Raw genomic sequence first — 11,635 nt, 5'->3', positions numbered from 1 at the left:
GGGGGGGGGGGGGGGGGAGGGGGGAGCAGAGACGGGAGAAAATAGCGTGCAGAAGCATTGTAAAGTAATTTGCCAAGGCGTGTCCAGGAAGAATCGAGAAGTCCTCACTTCCTTCGTCCCCTCTCGTTCTCGTGACGTGATCTCGGCAAGAAAGGAGAGGAGAGGAAACGGGCACGACGCCCCGACCATTACCGCGCGACGCCGCCACCCATGGCTGTCGGACGGATGGATGAATGGATGGGCGGATATGCCGCGTAGTGATGGTTTACCGAAGGGGTGGCTTTATTACGCTCGTCGGTTTTCGGCTCGCCCGGGCGTGAAACGTTCAAAGATCGCACCAGCGGTGACGAGTTTGAGGAGGGTTGGCTGCGACACGAAAGAGGCACGGTGAAAAATTGGCGGCGTGTGCCCAGATGCGGTTTGCGGTATTTCAAATCGTTATATGTGTCAATATGTTCTAAATTCCGTTTACGATTCTACATTGTAAGCACACACATAAAATAAGATATTTGAATGAAAAATATTTACATGAATATCTTCTTGATATAAACATTGTTTAAGTTCTAATTGTTCTTAAGTCTTCTGATAGAAAGTAGAAGAAATTTAATAGAAATCTAATAGAAGTTTCTAACAGATTTTGAAAACTCTTTATATATTATTTGTTTGCATCAACTTGTCCGTATTTGTATATTTGCTGTACTCATCATGGATTTTCAGATTGATAATATCAGAAGCGAGAAAATACGTAATGAAAACTCTTGCAAAATATATTAAAATAGAAATATTTTTCAATAAAACAATATTTGCATTTGATAGAGTATACTTGTAAAATGTACTGAAACTCTCCTTTTCCAAATAGAATAAAATAATATTTATCTCAATTCAACAGCTGTCATATATATAGTTCGTTTCGTTTTTTAGTTAGATATAGCTCAATTTTAAATATATGATTATTTATCGATTACTGGAACACAAGAGGAATTTTTGATACGTTTTACAAATATAGTCTACCGATTGCAAATATTGTTTCATCAAAAAACATTTATATTTTCATGTGAGTATTTTTTAATGTAATAATAATATTTGCAAACATTTTCTTCATGTTTCTTGCTTCTGACGTCCACAATCCACCGTAAGGAGTAAGTAGGAAAGAGTTTTAAATTATTATATATTATTTATATGTCTGCATCAAACTATAATAGGCCGATAAAAAAGTGCTACGAATTTATTAAATTAAAAACTTGTAATTAAAAATTTATATCAAACTTCATATTTTAGTTTATAATACCAATTATTATAAAGTTTATAGTATTATAAAGTTTAGCAATTTTGTTAAACAATCTTTAAAGAAAAGGAACTCAGCAACATGAAATTAAATTCATGTTATCGTGTTATGTTTATAGGACAGGGTTGTATATACTTTTTCTTTCGAATATCTGCAATAAAGCAGAATTCAAACGCAAAACGCATTCCGCTTATCTCGAAGATCGTTTCCTCAACATTTCGAAGATGTCGAAATTTATCCTCGGTTTCCTCTCTTGAAAATCTCGTGTCTACAACACGCCTTCGTCCTTTTTGCTACCGCTACATTTTCGCCGAAAGTACCTACGGACGTATGAAAGCGCTCATCGAACCGTTAAGTGATGCAAGGTACAAAAAGGTTCATTCAGGAAACGACAACTAGAACAGCATGCTCTTCAAAAGGGCGGGAGGACGAGACATGTTAAGTAGCCGACTCGCACCGCAGGCGTCGGTCGTCAAGGGTCGCAGTCCAGCAGAGATTGGATCGCCAGTTTACATCGTTTTTCCGCTAAAGAAAACCGCAAAAATGCCAATAATCTCAGCTGGGTTCCAACGATTGCTCCGCCTGACAAAATGTCTTTTTTCCGCTATAGCTAACCAGAAACCTGAACAGGCAACTGTTTGTAGCCAACCAGATTTCTGGTTGGCTACAACGTGAAAAATTTCAAGACAATAACGAGAAAATCATTGATAAACGTTATTATGATATTCGCGAAAAAGTATAATTATTTATATTATTATTATTAGTATTAAAGGTCTGTAAAAAAACGTAACATTAGAATTTTAGACTCGAATTAATGAAAAATGGGAAAAACATTTTTTAAATTCATTTTTACTAATTTACAAAAATTCGTATTTAATTCACCCGCTATTACGCATTATACGTATATATGTGACGTAGTGATTCATGAAAACTCGATATCAGAGAAAGAGAGAGAGAGAGAGAGAGAGAGAGAGAGAGAGAGAGAGAGAGAGAGAGAGAATCGGCATTAGAGAACTGTTATTCTATTATATGCGGATATATGCAAAAGAGATCATCACGTTTCTGACAAGAAACTACCGACTAAATAAGAAGTCAAACCTAATAACTTGTAGAACAACTGTATTATGGAAATAGGATGAGAACAATAAAATTACAATATTATTATCTCCATATCTAATATATAACAAATAGCGAATATGAAAGCTTGTTGTAATAAGATATGTTGATTATAATTTTATTATTCTTATTTTCATAGCGCAGCTGTTATTCAGAAGTTATCGAGATCTTTTCTAATTTATAGTCAGATTTTGTTAAGCATACATCTGTCATTGCACAACTTAGAATTGTAAACATAGAGTTACCAGAAATTATTAAATTTTTACAATATCCGTTCAATAATTCATTCATCCTAGTAAAATTATATGATATTTAGAAAGAGAATGTAAACACGTCAAATAGATTTAAAACTGCTTATTGTTTGTTCATTATTATTGTTTATTGAGTAAACAATTTATGCAATAGATAAAAAGTATGATTAGGAAGAAATTATACTCTTATAGAAAAATATTACTTATATTCTTCAAAATTCTTGAAGTTGTAGTAATAATAAATGTTATAAATAATTTATAGCCGTTATTCCTTAGAGCATTCAAGTGTACATGTCAGTTTTATGACTTGCCTTCTCCTAACACTTAATAAGATCATCACAGTAGGGAATATATTAAAAAATTATATATATTGATAAATTATATCTTCTTTCTTTGTTTTTGAGAATCTTGAATGAAGAAAAACTTTTTTAAATTAATTTCTACTAATTTTGTTACACACGTTTTTGACTTATACCGTCAAGATAATAGCGAACTATGTTTTCTTGATATTTAAGATGTTTTAATATTTGCGACTTGAAATATTGTAGCAAGATAGTTTTCGAAAAATAAGTAAAAAGGTAATTTGTAAACTTTTTTTTAAGCAATAGTTTTTGAGATAATAAAGATTTAAATATGATCAATTACAAACTATATTTAAAGCCACTTGTTTGTGTATTAAATGTCCATGAGTCGCGTGTACGATAGCAGTAGTGAGCGCTGATGAGCGCGCATTTCAGCGCGTTGATTAATACTCGTAGGTGACTATCCAAACGTAGTCTGTAATTGGTCACATTTAAATTCTTGTATCCTAAAAACTGTTTAAAATAAAAGTTTACAAATAACTTTTTTTATTTAATTTTTCGACAATTTTCTTTTGTTATAGTATATTTTAAATCGCAGTATTTTAAATCGAATTTTGAGACACCCTGTATAGATACACTTTTTCGATTAATAGTCTGTTATTGACACTTGTTAAATAAGCGTTTATATTCGAAGCATCTACTATTAATGTTACAAGATACTGTAAAGCGGATGCAGATTTATATTTTACATCGCAGCAAATGTTTTTGCACATTATTTATCACTAAACGTTCTTCATTAGCTCCGACCAGTTTTCGACGTGACAAGGAAATATTTTAAGAATCATGCAAATCGACGAACGTTTCATGGCCGATCGCAAATCGCGAGCCGATTCGTCGCCGTTGCTGACAACGACGACAACGACGATAACGGCGTCGCGGTTGTCCGGATGGAAACCGGTTTGATTTCGAGCTCACCATAAGACGCGTGTAAGACGCCTGCTCAATTATTCCACCGTAAATCTGAGCGGCAACGAACCCCCGTCACTGAAGCGATCCTGAGTGCAAGAGTCGGCGCGAGAGGAATCGTTCTGGTTGATTTAACGAGCCGCCGATAATTGAATATCTGGATAAGAACTAGATAACAGTTATTATTGCACATGCACCCGTTTACTTTGGCGATTTCTGGAACATTGTCTTCTGCAATGCGCAACAGATGTTCCTTACACAGATCTTCAAAAATATGTATCCTAATAAGAACGTTCCCATCACGGGATGTCATGTGTTGTGCGGGTTCAAAGTGGGTCAACACGAGTGAGCGCTTTTATTCGCATTGTTGCTTTTTGTGTTCAGTCAGATAGTTATCTAAATAAGGAACGCTGGAATTCTTGAAAAATTTCGTTGAAAAACATGAATCGAATATTTTAATTTTTCCAGTGTTCATAACCTAATGCATTTGTGAAAACTGCAGAAACTGTGTTCTATTCCGCTTGACATGGGCTACAACATTTCTATTCAGGGACATGTAAAGGGACTGTTACCTGCCAAATTCCACACGAGTACCGTTATTTCGTTACCGTTATAGCGTTTTTGAAAGAAATCATTTTTCTATTCTTTTCTGCATTTATTGAGAAAGTTCAGTTATATATATGAGAAAAAATTTAACGAAAAATGGATGAATTGAATCACATGCAATATATGAATAATATATGTAAATAAATGCTTTTAAATAATTTTTTTAAGAATTACGCCTGTAATATTTTTTATATATTTTTAGATGATTAAAAAATTTATTTAAGTACTTATCAATCATTATCTGCTATCAGTATCGCTTTATGCGAAACGATGTATTTCCTTTTTCTTTTATATTTCTAATAATATATAAAAAAATACTGAAAATAATGTATCTATTCGTATCCTTATAACTATGACAGACATATAAATCGACGACAAATAAATTTGTACGTCTCGAATAAGATAGTTATGTTAATGACAATCTACATTTGTATTTCCTATCATGTTACTCGAATATTTCTTTACTTTTATTTTTACTAGATCAAATCAACAGGATCAATCATCAATCTCCATCTTCCTATGATAAATCGATACGAATCTCGCTAGACACATCTCGCTAGGCTAGATCTCACTTAGAATCACGCTAACCCATGAATGAAATTCGGAACTACGAGCGACTCCCACTGAATGATCTGAGATAAGTGACTTAGATTCTCCCGCATCTCGATAACGCCTTTTAACGAAATCCCTTAGCACGTCTTAGCTGAATCACCTGATCGTGAAGGGCACTCCGGCACCTCGGGCAGGAAATATAAATTAATTCGGGCCGTTTTGAGGGGCGAAAGTCGTGACGTAGTAGAGGGTGGGCCTCCATTCAGGGCTCCATTCATTCGTTTTCTAGCAGGACTATAAATCCTACGTTCTCAGATTCATTGTCCAGTTCGACGATCCCTTCGTGAGAACCGGACGTATGGGCACTTTTCTCGCGTATCTATTTAATCCTTCGCGCACTTGCTTCGGCGATAAAATGTAACGCAATTGTATTCGTGGTCTGAAGAAAATAATGCAAGTTTTGCAGTTTAAAAGATAACATCTGTACAAAATATATTTTAAAATTTAAAACAGGTACTTAAAAAAATACTTTGATAAAAAAAAAATTTAGCCATGCAACTGAAATATTTTAATTGTTTCGCATATCCTTTAATAAAGTAATTGATCTTAATGAATTTTAAAGAATCCTTTATCACGTTTGTCCACATCGACATGGCGTGTCGCTTCAGTTTCAATTTTTAAAAAGTATCGACGTCTAAAAGTAGATGGCAAACGAATTGCATAAGGTTTATCAGAATTATTACCGCGTCGAGGGAATTTCTTTCCCGCCACAATTCGCAGATAAAATCTCGATATTCTATTAGCGGTCCGAGCGGAGACCGATCTTAGTCATCTCCGTACCAATAAACGAGTCGTTTGTCGGTAATTAACTATGCTGGGAGATAATAGAAGTCTCTAGAGAGGCAGTCATGGGGAATATCCGTGAAGACTTTACCGCGGTCTGTTAGAATGAAGAGTCGTTTCCTGTCGATATTCACTGTTCTTCTCGCACATGATGTACACGTGGCGCAATACGCGGCACAGAGAAAAGGGCGATTTAATCCCATTGGGAGTGCTAATCTTTGCGCGCAGGAAATTCCCCTCCCACTCTGTCAAAACCTCATAAACCCCACGACGGACAGTAACAATAGTCGGATCGCGCCGCCGACCGTGAAAATAGGCCGGACGATATGTCAGCCCCTAACTCTCCCTATCACCATTTTTCACAGCCGCCAATTTGTTGCCATCGAAAAAATTTCTATAAGTGACTTCTATAGCACAATTGTGGAATATCCTTTATAATTTTCTTCGTTCCTTTTATAAGAAATTGTTTTAATCGACATTCGTCATGACGTTCTCAATCGTTATTCTCGAGACAACAAATACGACACAAAACAAATAATGTAAAATTTATTTTACTAGTTACTATATGCATTTAATTCTAGAATGCTGTCACTATTGCTATATCGATATGTGTATGATGCTACAGCAATTTTACGTACAAAAAACTAAAAGGTCTGAACTGATACATAAGATAATAGTAACAGAATTTTTATCTTATCTGCTCTGGCTTTTAGCAGATTGGACCTTCTAATGACTATTGAAGACATAGTTTAGCGTTTAATGACCTCGCTAACTTGTACGTCAAATTTTCTATACGGGAGAGAATTTTCTTTTAAAATTTATCCTGAAAATATAGTAGTTTTGGTACAATATTTTAAAGATTTTTACTATGCACTTTAGTAAAATTAATCAAACTTATTTTATATTTATCTTATATCATTGTATTTAGTATTATATTATAGTTTTATCAATGAATGAGAGAGATTTACATTAAAATTCTTCGAAATATAATGTTATCTCATGACTATCATATTTTCAGAGTAAACTATAAGAAAAACTTCTCTCCGTGTATCGATAGCGTTCTAGGATTAATAAATAGTATTATGAATTAGTGTTTACATATTATAAATAATACGAGACTAACATTTTGGAACGCAAACTATTTACTCGATCGAGGTACGTGCAGAATGCAGTGTTCTAATGACGTCCACATATGGATGAATAAACATAAAAATATTCTAATTGGTTCTTTAATTCCTTATTACGAATGCATATCTGAATTTTGAGCTTACATACATGAGCAGTCACATATAAGAATATATCCATAAGCGAAACAACTGAAAGAAGTCTCTGAACTCGCGATTAGCTCTCTGGCATCTTTTCTCCTGAATGCAGATAGAGAAACTTCTTAACTCGTGTTCACGTGTCCGCGGTCTCCTTTTCAGAAGATATCGGAGAGAGATTGGACAGGGACGCGTGAAATGGAATGAATCTAATCTAGAAATGTTAGGAATTTATTTCCACATTTGAACATTTGGAATTCCTTCTAACATATCTTTTGATTTTATACTTTTGTTTGTTTCACAAAAAGAGAATGTCTCTCGTCTACAAAGGATCGCTATATTTGATTCAGAAACTCATGTAGAAAATACAGCTGTGAATCCAGCTGAGAGATTAAGACTATAGGTTTGTTTTTTATTCCTGCACTAGACTGCACTAGAACATTCTTGCTTTTATTAAATATCAAACATTTCACTTCCAAAAGCGTACATTCAGTTCAGCTACAAAAAAAACAGACCTAATATAAACATTTCAAATTTTATGCGCTTCTCACTTTGTTACTGCAATTTAAAGGGAAATCTGAGGAGATTATAATATTTCAATTGGGACGTCACATAATGTCAAAAATATCAAACATTGAATACTATGCTTGTACTGTATGACAGATGGGAAAGTGCAACCTGTTGTGGGAAGACTCTGCAGTCAGCACTCGAAGTCGCCTCGAATGCGATCGATTTCAGAGGTATACGACGTATCTGTTGCGCGCTCTGTTGTATCTTCATTCCCATTTTGACTGAATAAAAGACAAGGAAAAAGAACGAACGTTTCCCGTCGGCGGATCGAGCAACAGTTCAAAAGGAATCGTCCGCCCGCCTCGAATATTCGAGCATGTCCGCGTGCTCGTCCCGGTCAGCTTTCGAGAAACGAGGCGACCGGACAGGTTGACGCGCGAGATGGAATCTGCGCCTTAGGGACGCCCGCAGAATGTATTCTACGTGTCGCCGATGTCAAACGGTTAAAAGGCTCCGAGACATGTCCGACCCGCGTCTATAGCGTCCTACGCCGATGTCATCCAAATTTCTCTCAAGACTTTGTACGAAGAGAATCGTCCCATGCACTTGCGACTTACCACTTCTTTTGTAATTGCTATCTCTTTCTGCTTGGCGATTTGGTTGATGAAAAAATGTTTTTCGTAGTTTTTCTTAGTTTTGAAAGACACGACGAATTCTGATTATAATGGCCTTCGAAATTGTAACGAAAAATGAAGATCCATTGAAATGTCAAACCCATCTATCAAAGTACCTACAAGTTTCCTGGAGTCGGGTTATTTTTCTGTATCGCACTATTTTATACCTGAAACTTTCTATTTCTTTCCTTGTGGATCGATTCTTCTGACAGGTAAATGTTCTAGACACATTGTGCCGAGCTAGAGAATAATGTATCTGTCGCACCTCCAAAGTCTCCACGTCATCACCATGTCGTCACGACTCTTTATTTTTTTTATTTACCGTTCTCCGTCACTTTGGCTGCTGACGATTCTTGGCCGTGCAAACACATAATTCGATAGGGAATTGTCGGAAAAGTCGTCTCTAGCTTCGAATTTCAATATTCTTTTTATTTCCGAAAAAATCAAAATATTTTTCAAAACGTATATCGCCATACAATACGGATAGCTTCATTAAAAGTTTAATGATTATGATTATTCATATAATTACTTTTATGTATCTATCGATTGTGAGAAGGATTAATAGGAACTAAATGATAATTTTTAATTTCGAATATTACAACCAAAGTTTCTTCAAGAAGATAATTTATACGTGAGAATATGTTCTTTATTATCTAGATCTATTAATCAATTTTTAATGCTAAATAGCTAGCTTAGATATATAAACTTTGATATATAAACAAATAGACTGTAAAATGGTAATATCTTAAAAACAGTACGAAAGGGTTCTCAGATCATTATTATTCCAAGTATCTCCTGAGAGTTTTGCTATTTCTATGGAGTTCGTACAGCTACATCATTATTAAATATGCCTTATTTGTACTTCTCTTTTCATGACAATTGCACTTTAAAATGGATTTTAAATCCCCAATGGTTCTAAATCTAATAATAAGACGATCGTGAGAATAAACTGTTTTGCCTTCTGTGCCTACTTAATCATTGACATTCAACTGTCAAAAAATCTAGAAACATTTATAAAGAAAAATAAATTATTCAACATATTTCATTCAATTTAGATGTTTCATCGATGTCCCAGTGGAATATAGTTTGAAAAGCTGTTCGTGGAAGTGCTGATCTTCATACGATTTGAGAATTATAAAGAACTAACGGGAACTAACACAATCGAAAGGATCGTCAAAGTCAAGAGGTTCTGGCGCCATTTCTTAGAACGTATTTTAGCAAAATTTTACACAATATAAAAAAATTATGAACGGAATTATATATCAGATTTGTTCAAATGAACGCGATTATTATCTAACTTGAAATGATGATATTTAATTTTCTGAAATTTTGAAATGTTTAATAAATAGAAATGTTAGTGAATGATATCATTATTTTGGACTCGAAGTGTCAAAGATTTAAACGCTTTTTGTATTATACTGAACGTCTAAACGTTTGAAAACCATTATCTCGTATATAATCTTTTTAGAATCTGTAAAAGGGATAATACATCTTAAATGGGATAATACATTAAGATATCGATTATCCAGATGAATTGAAAAACAACAATGTACTTGTTATCTGAATTATTTGTTGAAACAAACGATTTAATGTAAACCATGCTATGACATAAAAGACTCGAATGAGATAATACATCCAAATGTTGATTATCTGGACAAATTAAGGAAACAATAATACACTTTCGTATTCAAAATGATATAAGTCATAGAAACTGCGCATATAACAATTCAATTTTAAAATTCATTACCTATAAATTTGTAGTATTTTATATTTGAATATCTGTGTTCGTACAATTAATATAATAACGTAACAGCTATTATTAAAATATTAGTTATTACAAATAAGGAATGTCTCAACTATCCTAACGTCGATTATACATTTAAAATTACACGAACTCCCCGGAGGAGGAATATTTCTTTTTCGCCATACGTGTATCTTTGAAGAAATTCGTGATACAATATAGAAGAGAAGAAAAAAGAGAGAAGAGGAGAAGGGGAGGAGTAGGCCGTGACGAGGCCCGTTCGCCGTCAGTCTCTAAACAGACCGCGTTTACTCGTCGATCATCGGGAGCCTGGGTAAACAGCGTTTACAGGGCCCGCAACAAACGAAACGCCAAATTGTAACAAACTGATCTATAACTAAATTACACGCTGTACCCGTCCCGTTTCGACGCCCTCCGCGCGCAGCTATATAAACACGTCAGCACGCCGTATTGTGTGCGACTCCCGAATACGAAGATCGAAGCCGCCTATTGTTGCGTTCTCGCAGCGTTGAGAACGCGATCGCATCCCATTCTCTGGACGCGCGTCCCGCGTTCTTATATGCGTGCGAATATGACGGCGAAAGCTCGGCGAACTCGACTTATAAATATCCGATGCTTTCTAATTGCAATATCCTTGAATGTCACATTATTATGGTATCTTTTTAAAAATGTATAGGAAATAAATTTTTCTAAATTTTTATATACACATAAATTTTCTCAAAAATTTTCCGTCGAGTTCTCTAGATTTTGTCATATTCGTCATATACAAAAAAATATGTTTGTAAAACAAACATCCAAAACAAAATCTTCGTACAGAATTCAAACACTTGTGTTGAAAATTAAATTCTCTCATTCATGAAAATATATCAATCGTAAAGATCAATAATATTAATGAGATTCTGTCATACACACGCCAATAAATGGCATTTAAGTAAGGGATAAAGATTCCTTTGTGTGCTAACTTTTGTTCTCGAAATCGTATGAGCTTACGCGGCATTGGTAAAATTAAATGAAGCTCGCTAATCGCTACGTATAATCTTAGTTTTAACTCTCAGCGATGATCAGGCAAAACATATGTTCGACACTTCGCAAATCGATTTATAAAGAACCAACTACCAACATGGAAAATCTTGTTACTCAAAACATCATCTTATCTCGAATAATCCTCAAGCGATTACACAAATTGACACTGGCGTTTTCACGGGAATTTCAAGAAGTGGTTCACATACTCCTGATGCAGATCTGACAGTCAAAGAAGACAAAAACATAGCAGAAATGTTACTTTCCAAACAGAATATAACAGAAATGACATTTTCGTTTACTTCAAATAATTTTCTTCAATAAATCGATTTTGAATACCGATCGAATGGATATAATATGAAGCGAATGGACGAAAACATGCGAAAAACGACATACATAGGAATCATTCATTCATTGTAGCGACACACGTTCGACAAATAATGAGATTACTACTTGCTCTCTGACCGGAGGCTCGTTATTTGATCA

Source organism: Trachymyrmex septentrionalis, unplaced genomic scaffold (genome assembly GCF_001594115.1).
Source record: "Trachymyrmex septentrionalis isolate Tsep2-gDNA-1 unplaced genomic scaffold, Tsep1.0 scaffold53, whole genome shotgun sequence".
In the NCBI taxonomy this organism is placed as follows: domain Eukaryota; kingdom Metazoa; phylum Arthropoda; class Insecta; order Hymenoptera; family Formicidae; genus Trachymyrmex; species Trachymyrmex septentrionalis.
The sequence above is the reverse complement of the archived record's forward strand: the minus strand, read 5'-3'. Positions refer to the sequence as shown.